The following is a 12,381-nucleotide window of genomic DNA, read 5'->3' as shown; positions in this document are numbered from 1 at the left end:
TGATTACACCTTTACCACATACTGTACATCGTTGACACAATGATCTAGGATGCAATTCCTCTAATTTATTTTCTAAAGTTAGACCTCAACCTTCAAATATTCCTCAATCTATTCACTATAAACCAGGGGTTCCCATACTCGGTACTGGAGGTTCATTGTCCTGCAGAAATTAGGTCTAGTAAGTTTCTAGTAACACTGCGTTCCATTTGAAAGGGCTGATCCCTATGCCCTAATCCCTTCAAAGGATTTTTCCTCCATCAATTCTACCCTCCGAAATCCTTCATTCTGAAGGTACTTTTGAAGTAAAAGTTTTGAGGGCTTACATTTAGTACAACACCTCTGCTATAAACAATATAAAAATATATTTAAAAATGTCTATTTTAAATTAATTAATTTATTTCTAGTTTATCTTTTGTACGGACGCTAATGTTTCAAGGTGTGTAATAGCGTGAAGGATTTAACTGTGCAACAGTAAAATATCTGATGATTCAATATGTAAAGTTCACCTTTATTCATGTGGAAAGATGTAAATGTCTGGTACACCATAATGACATTATGTTTCTTTCATAATTACCACAGGCATAAAAACAAGAGAATATCATCAGCCGAACTTGAAATGGCTTGAATGGCTTTACTGCAGGGCAATTACTGTATGCAATCACCTACAGTATACGTAAGTGTCATTGCTGCTTGATGGTGGATCTGGTGAATAAGCTTTCAGCAATCAAAAAACAGATTTTGAAGATGCTGGAAATGATATTTTTGAGAATTTGTTTGAGATTACGAATACAGTATGAGCCAGATGCTGAATGTATCAGAGAAAAGTGCTCTGCTGATTACGGTGTTGGTAAAATCATCTGCTCAAAGTGAAGCCTTGTAAAAAAAAAAAAAAAGCAACACAAGATGATACATGTTCTTCTTTTGTAACTATTGGTAACTTATCAGGGTTTTCTGCTTTTGCATATTTAATAGTTTAACTGTCCAAAAATAGCACTCTAAAAAGCATTTATTAATTTGCACTAGACACTTTCTTATTAACAATCCATGTTTCGGGGAAAACACTGTGCAATTCTGAGTGGGCTTTATGCAGATGAGTGGGCTTGACAAACAACCTGTGGGAGACACATTCTTTTCCTTTCCATATGCACTTTCATACAACACTTTCAAACAACACTTCACATTTCTGGAAAAAAAACAGCCCGATCTTACGAGGAAATTTAACTATTTTATGTTTTGTCAGTTTAGTGGCTAATTTGTACAAAGTTGGTGTGAATATTTATGATTTTTAAAAGGAGCTGTGGAACCAAACCCCACTCCTGAACCCAACCATCATTGGGGGATGAGCAAATCATACTAAGGCTTATTCCCAATTCTACCCCTTAGCCCTTCCCCTTCATGGGAGTGCACAAAACAAGGGGTGTCCCAAATCTCTTTAGCTAGAAGGAGTAGGGCTAAGGGCAAGGGGTAAATACCCCTTCAAACGAAGATTTTTCAGTACCATACTCAAAACTAATGGATAACACAACTTCCCAAAATAAACCAGCCACAGCTGCACCCGAAAGTAAGGAGATCCACAAATTAGTATTCTTTGTCATCATTACAAATTTTTTCAACAAATGAGCACATCTTTTAATATATTCAGAACTGCATTTTGAACGTAAATTTCGCTATCTATAATCCCTAACAATAACTCCTGTATCGCAGTCCCACAACATTCTGACACTCGATGACACTTGAATCCCCTGTCAGAAAAGACTAGGGGCTGGGAATGGGCTTTTCACAGTGTCTGCTAAAATGTTAGTGTTGTTTTGGTGTGTTTACATAGACGGATATGGCCACAGTGTAAATGCGCAGTATAGTTACGATTTTATTGCCACATTAGATCGTTATGATAACATGATATATGCCTTCAGTGATTTCCCGACGATACATACCCAATTATAACGCAACCTGTAGTAACTACAGCAGTCGCGATTGTCTGATCTCATATGAAGCAGGAGATCGCGATGACGTATGATGACGTGTGCAGGTGTTGTAGTGCTGTCCCAATTCTTAGGGGTAAATTTTGAAGCTCTTCCCCTCAACACTTGGTTTTTAGGGCCAAGGGGAAGGGGAAGGAGTAGTGGTACAAAAATAGAATTGGTATTGGGCCTAAACTGTACGAATGAGATTCACCAGGCTGTTCTGAGTGTGCTCCACAGAAGTGAGTGGGCTTGACAAACCACATGCAAGAGACAAACTTTTTTCCTCACCATATGCAACAGATGTTTTTTTTATATAAACAACACGTTTCTAAAAAAACAATGTACAATTCTTAGAGTAATACACTCTTGTAAGTGTGTTACATATGGTCAGGGTGACATAATGAGGATCTAAATGCAGCGTCTTTATTTACAAGAATAATTAGTCAGGCATTGGACAATCACGGGAGCAAACGGGTACAAAGGTAATCCAGATGCATAGTCAGAATCAGATGAGTGGTCAGTACAGACAGCAAAACAACATTATTAAGAAAACAAGGCAAGGGGTCAAAAACATGGCTAGACACGGCAAGACAAGAAAACACTTGTGGTGTTACAAGTTAACAGGCCCAATAGCAATTCTACATTTGCACCCCTACCACTTCCCCTTAGGCCAGGAAACAGAATGTAAAGGGGATAGGCTTTAATTTTTATCCCTAAGAAATGGGAGAGCATTACAACACCTACACACGTCATCATACTGTATGTCATTGCAATCTCTTACCTCATAAAAACGACAACGGTGATTGCTTTAGTTGCATATTATTTGGTATTCATCTTCAGGAAATCACTGAAGGCCATGATATCATGTTATCATAATGATATACTGTGGCCGTATTCATCTATGTAAACACAAGAAAACAACATTAACGTTATACCAGATACTGTTAAAAGGTCTTTGCCAGCCACTACACTTTTCTGACAGGGTATTTAAGTGTCATTGAGTGACGGAATGTTGTGGGACTACTATAAAATATTTATTATTATAGATTATAGCTAGCGAAATTCAGCAGTTTTAATTTTTGTCTTTTTTTTATACATGTTTGAATGTTGTAAAAGTTTGTAGTAATAACTACTTTCTAAAATTACTAATTTGTGCATCCCCTGACTTCCAGCCAAATATTGCAGAGGCATTTCCAAAAATGGCCAGATACAAAAGAGAAAGTGATAAATGGAGGACATTGATGAGAAATGGAGCAACATATTTGGTAACTTAGTTAAGAACGTGCCACTTTGTAGTGTAGAGAAACTTGCTTTCCGAGAAATACGGGCAGCGGAACAGAAGCAAGAAACCCTCTCTCGCGTGGTTGTGGAAAAAGTAGCCTGTCTGTACATTTGCGCTACAAGCACACCGCCTGAATGTGTATTGCTGGAAACATTATAACCCCATTCTTCACTTAAACCGGACAAAGTCAACATGTTAGTTTTTCTGGCAAATAATTAAAAATATAAATACAAAAGGTGGAAAGAACCTACGCTGTTTTTTTTAAACATCTGACTTACAGTATATTGTTACTAGAAGGCTAATCTTTTTTGCGTATAGTTATTACTATTTATATTATTACTGATTAGTAAAGTGCAATTTAGGCTATTTGTTATGTTCTGCACCCAGACTTGACGCGGGGACCAGATCTCTGCACTATTGCTTTAATTTTACAATTTTCCCTATTTCATTGCATTTTTATATGGTAAAATATAAAAAAAATTATGTTCTGACAGTAGTAGGAATGACGGGAGTGTTAGTAATTTAAGACAGAAAGAACGTTCACTTTTGAGTGAACTTCTGTCACAGATTACTTTAGTATGATAATACCCTCATTTGTAAGTCGTTTCGAATAAAAGCATCTGTTAAATCAATAGATATTCATGTTTTGCAGCAGTAAGTGATCGGGTTGTGCTAGACATAGCCTATAGGTTTGGGTCTCTAACGTGCTGAATATGAATACTGATTGGCAAAACACTCATACTTAAAGGTTAAATCCTTAACATCGATCAACCAAAATGCGTCTTAATGTCAGGGCTTAACTTACACTTCAGATGCGTCTTCATGCACCATTTTAGCTTTATTCATGTTTTCTTATAATTTTTTAGGTGAAGTTTATTTATAAACTAATTTCTAGATGAGCACATGCTTATGATTGACCACAGCCGGAACCGCATTAGCTATTACATGATCCTCCAATCGGATGATTTCTAAAACACTATAAAGAACCACATTCTACATTCCACAACCATCTTCACCTAGACTGGGTGGCATGGTGGCCCAGTGGTTAGCACTGTTGCCCCACAGCAAGAACACCACCGGTTCTGGTCCTCGCCGGGCTGATTGGCATTTCTGTGCATTTGCATCTTCCTGTGTCCGTGTGGGTGTTCCTTGGGTTACCTGGTTTCCTCCCACTATCCAAAGACATGCATCACACATAAACAGACTAAGCCACATGCCCACCATAGTCTAGCTCCCAGTATCAGTATTTTTCCATCTTAAAGCAGTTCACCTTTAGCTACATCAGCGGGGGAGTTTTTAAGATCTACCTGAGCTCAATATCCCCTCTCGCCCTGTGAGGATCCATTGAGCTCAGGGCTCTCTCCCGGGTAAGCTTGTCAAACAAGCTAATCAAAAATCATCAGCTAAGTGTGAACTCCTGTATTTAATAGCAAAACAAATTCACAAGACAGATTCAAGAATCTTCTGTATGAGCACTACAGCTCAATGTGCCTGTGCAAAACATTAAGACACACTTCCTGTAACTTTATTCCCTGATACTCACAAGCGACATTCTCGAGTTGTGTTTATTTGGAGTCCCGCAGAAACCCAACACTGAGTTTTAACCTTGGTAGCAGCAAATGCGAATCACTCGAGATTCTCACAGAACAAGGTTTACATTCTAGATGCAAGAAGTTTAAATAAAATAGCCCACACAATTCTAGTGAACATCCCGAGTTTTTCTGTTGGAAACTCCCTTAAGCTGATTCATTACGGTCTCCTGGAAACAACAGCTTTTTGAAAGTAACTTTCATCCCACTTCTGGTCACAGCAAGAGATCTTCGACTAAAAATCTGAAGCTCCAGCTTTTCCCACTGAGCAGCAGAGTTAGAAACGCAGCATTGGAACTCAGAATAAACATAATTTAGAGGCTCAGGCCCACCATGTTTGCTGTAGTTCCCCCAGAGTCGTCTAATTTCTCCTCTGTGGTCGGCTGAGCGAGGCGGTGGTGAGATGAGAGCTCATGTTTATCGTGGGAAACAATGGAAAAATTGTGCGTGTCAGAAAATCTTTACTTCTGTAGTTGAATCTCACCCACATGAATGTTGGCAAATAACTCAGATTAAAAGAGTTTGGTTTAAGAAACCACATGTACAAATAATGTAAGACAATTTGTCGCTATTATTATCTAAAGTATACTTTTCTACATTTCCCACACTGTCAGAAAACTGTCGGGTTTACATAAATGTGGTTTAACTTTCACTATTGATTTATTTAAATAGCACCATCAGCACAATGTTTACTGTTTTTATTTCAGTTATGAATTGATTTCAGTGCAATGTAAATATCTGCACAAATATCAGTGTATATTCAGTTTAATATATATTTTTGTACTGATCAGTTTTAATGAGTGATGGAAATAATGGTGATATAAATATGTAACTTACAGCGATACTTTTTCAGTAACGAGTAATCAAATTAATTATTGTTTACTCCATTACAACGTCATTGCCGTCACTGACAATAAAATGCACACTGAAGCAGTTTTCATGCAAGCAGCGTCTCTCTTATTCTTATATCTCTTATGGCAGTGTTGTGCTAGATACTGATAAACAGTAACTAGTTAAAGTTACTAGTTACTTCATTCAAAAAAGTAACTAAATTACTTTAGTAACTCAATTACACCAAAAAGTAATGCATTACTGTAAAAAGTAATTTATTAGTTACTTTTCCAAAGAACATTTTTAATGCTCCCATTGCCCGTATAACGTCATTGAAGTGCTGCATGGAGAATACACTATTCACCTTCACAATTTACATTCATTTAAAACTAAAGTTGCTTCAGCCTCATAAAAGTTATATTTAACCCTTAATATGTTTTTAGCATGAGAATAGCAACAATATACAGCAAACACAACACCTTTATGAAATAAATAAATGAAAGTAATCTGAATTATAATTCAGAATCAGTTTGGTGAAACTCAGCACCAAGAAAACTGCTTTTATAGACAACCATAGATTTTATGCATTTTAAACAAAACAAAAACAGCTGCTCAAAAATGAAATCTACGAGCAATTTTTAAACTAACCACAAATTATACATGGTATGTCAGGAACTTTTGGAAAGTGAGCTGTGTACATTCAAAGTGCAAAATCTGCTGTTGTATAACATCTATAAAATATATGAAACAATAAGAAAATAAATCAGCATTTTTCTGAGCAATTCAACACTGTACATTTTAAATAACTTGTTCTGAAATATGACAAAAATGTGACACTGTGTCTACTAAACAATTTAATTTTGTCATACAGATAACAAATGTTTGCTTCTTTACTTGTAACAACAAACATAGTAGTAATAGTAATAATAATTATTAATAGTAACATTATTAGTCTCTCGGTCTCTCTTGCGTGCACATTTGGTGTACCTCGCGCACATTCAGTCTCTGCTTTCGCTTAACGTTTGTCCAGTCTTGCGCACCATACACAACGCTTATTTACAGTGTTTGGTTGGCTTCCACCAATCCCACAATGTGTCGCCGCTGTAAACAGGAAGATGCGGGCTAGACTGCAGCCAAAAGTAATTAACTTACCAAGTAACGGACAGACACATCATATTGTAACGATAAGGGAGTTACTACGTTTTAAAAAGTATTGCGTTATAGTATAAGTTACTGTCAAAGGTAATGCCGTTACAGTAACGCATTAATGCCCAACACCGAGGGTCACTGTGCGTTTGGAGCAGGAGTGGGACACACAACCAAACCATTGATGATGATTGGTGTGTCTGTGAACATGGTGTAACTGCGAACATGAGGATTGGCTAAGATAAAGAACAGTTCCCTCATTTGCCAATTAGAGGCAGAGTAGTACAAGTGTTTACCCATTTACACACAATCATACGCATAGTCAGTCACACAAAACAACGACCAGGACTCAGAACAGCAAATCCAACAAGTTCAAAGGTAGCGTTTGCAAACTGAAAATATATGCAGAACTTTCCCTCGTTGATGTGAAAGGCAAGAATGTTTACGTTAATATGTATAATGATATGTTGAATTTGATGGTTGTCTCTCACATTGTCCCACAACAACATTAAACTAGTGTAGATTAGTGTAAACTGTTTTATATTTATGTTATTGTCATCACAAATTTGATTTATTTTAAAGTAATGCAATATTTACTTGCCCTGGTAATTTGTTACTTTTATAATTATGTAACCTAGTTACTAACTCAGTTACTATTGGTGGAAGTAATTAGTAACTATAACAAATAACTCTTTTAAAGGAATGTGCCAAACATAGGTTTTAATATAATATTGGATGTAAGTTTATTTTTAAAATACAATACATAGTGTTTATTAATTGTAGTATAATGATCGCTACTGATTTATTGTAGTACCGTAATGTTTTTAATTATATATTGATCGACACTGACCCATGCTAGTAGAATATTTAGGGAATAGTTAATATAATTAAGTCAATATGTTCAATAGTTTTTCATTTTAACACAGTTGTTGGTGTTTTTTAATTTTAATATGATTATTGGTACTGATTTATTTAAATATAATATTTTGCAATGTTTAATGTTTAAATTTGAATATAATATTCAATATTAATTTCTATTGTTTGACTTGCATGAATATCGTATAAAGGGTGATTATTCATTCATTCATTAATTTTTTCTTTATTAATCCAGGGTCGCCACATCGGTTCCGTTTCCAACTTATCCAGCACATTTTTATCTCTGGGAAACATCCACACTCACATTCAAACACACACTCATACATGTAATGTAATGTGTATTTATATAGCACATTTAATGTGTATGGCCATACACCCAAAGCGCTTCACAATCATGAGGGGGGTCTCTCCACACCACCACCAGTGTGCAGCATCCACTTAAATGATGCGACGGCAGCCACAGGACAACGGCACCAGTGCGCTCACCACACACCAGCTATTGGTGGAGTGGAGAGACAGTGATAGAGCCAATTCAGTGGAAGGGGATGATTGGGAGGCCATGATTGTAAGGGCCAATAGAGGGACTTTGGCCAGGGTTACACTCCTGCTCTTTCACGAGAAGTGTCATGGGATTTTTAATGACCACAGAGAGTCAGGACCTCGGTTTAACATCTCATCCGAAAGACGGCGCCCACTGACAGTTTAGTGTCCCCTTCACTTTTACTGGGGCATTAGGACTCACGCAGACCACAGGTTGAGCGCCCCCTGCTGGCCTCACTAACACCACTTCCAACAGCAACCTAGTGTTCCCTAATGGTCACCCATCTAGGTACTGACCAGGCTCAGCCCTGCTTAGCTTCAGTGAGTAACCGGTCTTGGGCTGCAGGGTGACATGGCTGTGGCTACGGACACTATGGACAATTTAGCCTACCCAATTCACCTGTACCGCATGTCTTTGGACTTTGGGGGAAACCTGAGCACCCGGAGGAAACCCACACGAACACAGAGAGAACATGCAAACTCCACACAGAAAGTCTAACTGAGCCGAGGATCAAACCAGCAACCTTCTTGGTGTGTGGCCACAGCACTACTGCGCCACAGCGTTGCCAGGATGATTATTCGAAAAGTAATTGAAATCGACATTCTAAACCGATCTAATTGATCTAATTTTTCAAGGTCAATTTTTTTTTTATTATTACTTTCCCTTCCTTGTGTGGAGTCACATGACCCTGCTGTGTTAAGGCTAATTTATACTTAATATATAATGATTTACATTTATTATATTATTCAGATTTTCCCAGAGATGGGTTGCGGCTGGAAGGGCATTCGCTGCGTAAAAACTTGCTGGATAAGTTGGTGGTTCATTCCACTGTGGCGACCCCAGATTAATAAAGGGACTAAGCCGACAAGAAAATGAATGAATGAATGAATATTATTCTGATATTATACTTCTGCCAAGCACACGCACACACCTCTCAAAAAAGTAACTACATATCACAATGATTGGTCAATTTGGTAGCGGTGATGAGGGCGGGCAGTGCGGAGAGCCACGTTTTAGGCAATGTGTGTTTTAATTTCAGTTGTTCAGCATTTATGTTCAATAAATAATAATAGATAGTAGATAAAAACCTTTTCCTTCAAACAATTTAAAATCAAGCAATGCACCCGTCATTTAAAAATCTATTACTTGTAATATGTGAGCATATTTACTGTACAAAACCTGTCAGTGAACTATGAGGGCAAAAAAAATTAATAAATAAATTAATTAATCGTTTATTAATTGTAGTTGAGATAAAATGTTCAATTAATCGAAATTTTGATTTGAGGCCAAATCACCCAGCAAAAATACTGCATGTGTATTCAATATTGTTCAATTTTCTGCCCAGATTTATTTCAATATAACATGTGGTGTATATTTGTTTGAACATAATATCAGTAATGATTCATGTCATTATATTAGCAGCTTCATTACAATATTTAATTCAGATTAATTCCAACACGCTCTGTGTTTGGCATGGATTAATATTACCACAATGTTCATCAGTAATTGCTTTCTGAAAAAAAGAGGGCTGTCTTAAATAGACAGACTGTCTATAGATATGCTCAGTGCAACTGTACACATATACAGTACTCATAACACATTATCTCATGTACAGTACAGAAGCACATACAAAGCCTACACGCACAAAACAAAACACAAAAGAACACAATGAGCGACTAATGGCACAGAGAAACAGACTGCATGACACACAGACACCGGATGAAAGAAAGAAACAACACAGAAGACAAAGAAACAGGATTGAGGAAAAGATGCAACATGCTAAGAGAATAACATGCTTGTCTCTGACCAACACCATCTCAACCAGTCTGACCCACACTGAAAGAGGCACTGTTTCTTTCACTGACATACACACACACACACAAACAGGGGCTTACTTTGAGCCGTGGGTATATGAGGTGTCTGGCACCTTTCTTTCCCCGAGGGAGGATGACAAGATAAAGTAGTCCATCTTTCACTCTTTCTTTCACACAGTCACTCTTCCTCTTGGTCTCACTGAAAGCAATGAAACAGACTGCTATTAAAGGGATAGTTCAGCCAGAAATATTTATGTTTACTAGCCCTAAAACCTTTATGTATTATATTTTATTATATTAATTATATTATATTATCAATGATAATCAATTATTAATGACGATTTATAATTCCGAATCAGTGCATTTCACATTGTAAGACAATTTAATGAAAATAAAGAGAAAAAATATATTATCAGACATCCAAGGGGATTAGATTTTTTAAAGAAATGCTAAATAAACAAGTAAATTTGCTCTTTTTTCATCATTTGCTTAAAAAATGTTGGAAGCCAGTAGCCATTGACATATTTAAAAAAGTAAAAAAATATGGACGCCAGTGGCTATTTGACTCTCACATCTTTCAGATTACATTATTTTGTGTCCAACAGAGGAAAAAAAAAACACAAATAGTTATGAATTAAGCTAAAGATGAGTAAATGAGGACAAAATGTACTTTTTTGTGTGTGTGTACTAACCCTTTATGGCCCAGTTATTCGCTCAGCAGATGATTTGTGATGTATCACTCATAAAAAACCATAACCGCTGCATTATTGCACATTATTATTCATGTACACCCTTGTTCATATGAGATTAGTTGTCCCAAAGAGAATACACAAAACATGTCAATTGTATAGTTTTGAATGGGAAAAGTGTAATGGTCAATATGGCGAATAAAGCCCTGCCTATAGTACAGGAGCCAATCATTGATCGCTATAGACTGACATTTCGACGTGTGCTTTTGCGACAGTTTAGTGGTCAACAAACATACTGGAATCTTAGTGAATACTTGCTTCACAGCTTGAAATATGTACTTTTAAATGAATCAACTTCACTTGATAACAAAAGTTATTTTGGTTGTGTAATCTTTATGAAACGAACACAAGGTACAGTCTATCCTGTCAAACGCACATCATATGACATGACAACAACTACTCAAACGCCCACAAACTTGTAAACAAAGAGTCGCTTTCATTTCTGAAGATTCGCCATTAAGATCAGGTGAATTGTGAATTACTTCAGAAGAGCAGCACAATCAGACGATCATTATCCAGAGGATGATAATGTGCAGAATGGCCATAAATGAAGTTGGTGTTGCAATCTCGTTTCATTCAAGCGCACATGCACATTAGCTTGGGCAAAAAAACAAAAAAAAAATGCAGATTTTGTTTGATTCGAATGCTTAGAAATGAAACTTATGAGGCAGTTGTTGTTTAATTTTATTGGTGATTCCAAATATGTAATATAATCGTACGCTTGGCTGACAGTTTTGGAGAATTTAATGTTTTCCCATTTAGACAGAATGTCGGAGCATACTGCCTGAGAGGCGTTTCAAGAATGGCAACCGAGTGATATGAAAGTCTTGGTACTTTTTCTGTCATAATAAGTGGCGTAGAAGATCTATACCGCCAAGACCAAACACATGTACATTTCCATATACATATTCATCAGCATATTAAACCCCAAGAGTATTCATGACAGAAATACATATACAAACAGAACAAATCTTTTTTTTTTTTTTTTTTTTTTAGCATTCCTTTGACAAATCAAATTTCATTAGGTGTCTGTTATTACTTTGTGTTTTTTCGTCTTTCTTTTTATCATAGAGAACTATAAAGTAAAATAAACCAGTTCATAATTATAAGAATCCCTTTTAACGATTATAAATAAAAGTTGTAAAAAAATTACATACTTACTAGAGTAACCAAAGACACTGCCTCAATATAATATAATATAATATAATATAATATAATATATTATAATATAATAGAAAATGCAGATGTTTATCAAAATGTTGTGTAGTTTTTGCATCTGTTACACTAAATGACACAGGAACAATATTTCCCGATGCTTTGACGTTCTATTTTCTATTTAATTTACTCACCACATATATAATCACTTTGTAATTAAATCTTATGCAAAACAGTACATCTTGCCATTGACCCATATAGAAACAGTTTTTTATTCAATGCTTATTTCTATTCAATGCTGTAACTGAAGGCAGATTTCTCAATACGCTTCCTGCTGAACCATCATTATTGATTTAGACCTCTTGCCAACTTTCTGGATGAAATAAGAGTTGGTGTTTCGAGTACCGCTGGCATCCCCATCTGATTAAAAACGA

The 12,381-nt window shown here is 36.3% G+C and overlaps 1 long non-coding RNA gene across 17 annotated transcripts in view; it reads right to left on the bottom strand.

The window, feature by feature from the left end:
* The window catches only part of LOC147832587 (uncharacterized), a 348,986-nt gene that overhangs the window by 191,364 nt on the left and 145,241 nt on the right, over positions 1–12,381 (bottom strand). For 14 of the 17 annotated variants that reach the window (XR_015516901.1, XR_015516908.1, XR_015516917.1 and 11 more), the window contains one exon: positions 10,125–10,242. This is a non-coding gene — a long non-coding RNA (uncharacterized LOC147832587). Of the gene's footprint in view, positions 1–495; positions 2,864–10,124; positions 10,243–12,381 lie in introns of those variants that run through there. The other 3 variants (XR_015516909.1, XR_015516920.1, XR_015516918.1) reach the window with 3 other exon arrangements.

The sequence above is a fragment of the Danio rerio genome, chromosome 19, assembly GCF_052040795.2.
Source record: "Danio rerio strain M-AB ecotype USA chromosome 19, GRCz13ab, whole genome shotgun sequence".
Classification (NCBI taxonomy): domain Eukaryota; kingdom Metazoa; phylum Chordata; class Actinopteri; order Cypriniformes; family Danionidae; genus Danio; species Danio rerio.
This window is presented reverse-complemented; position numbering and strand designations above follow the sequence as displayed.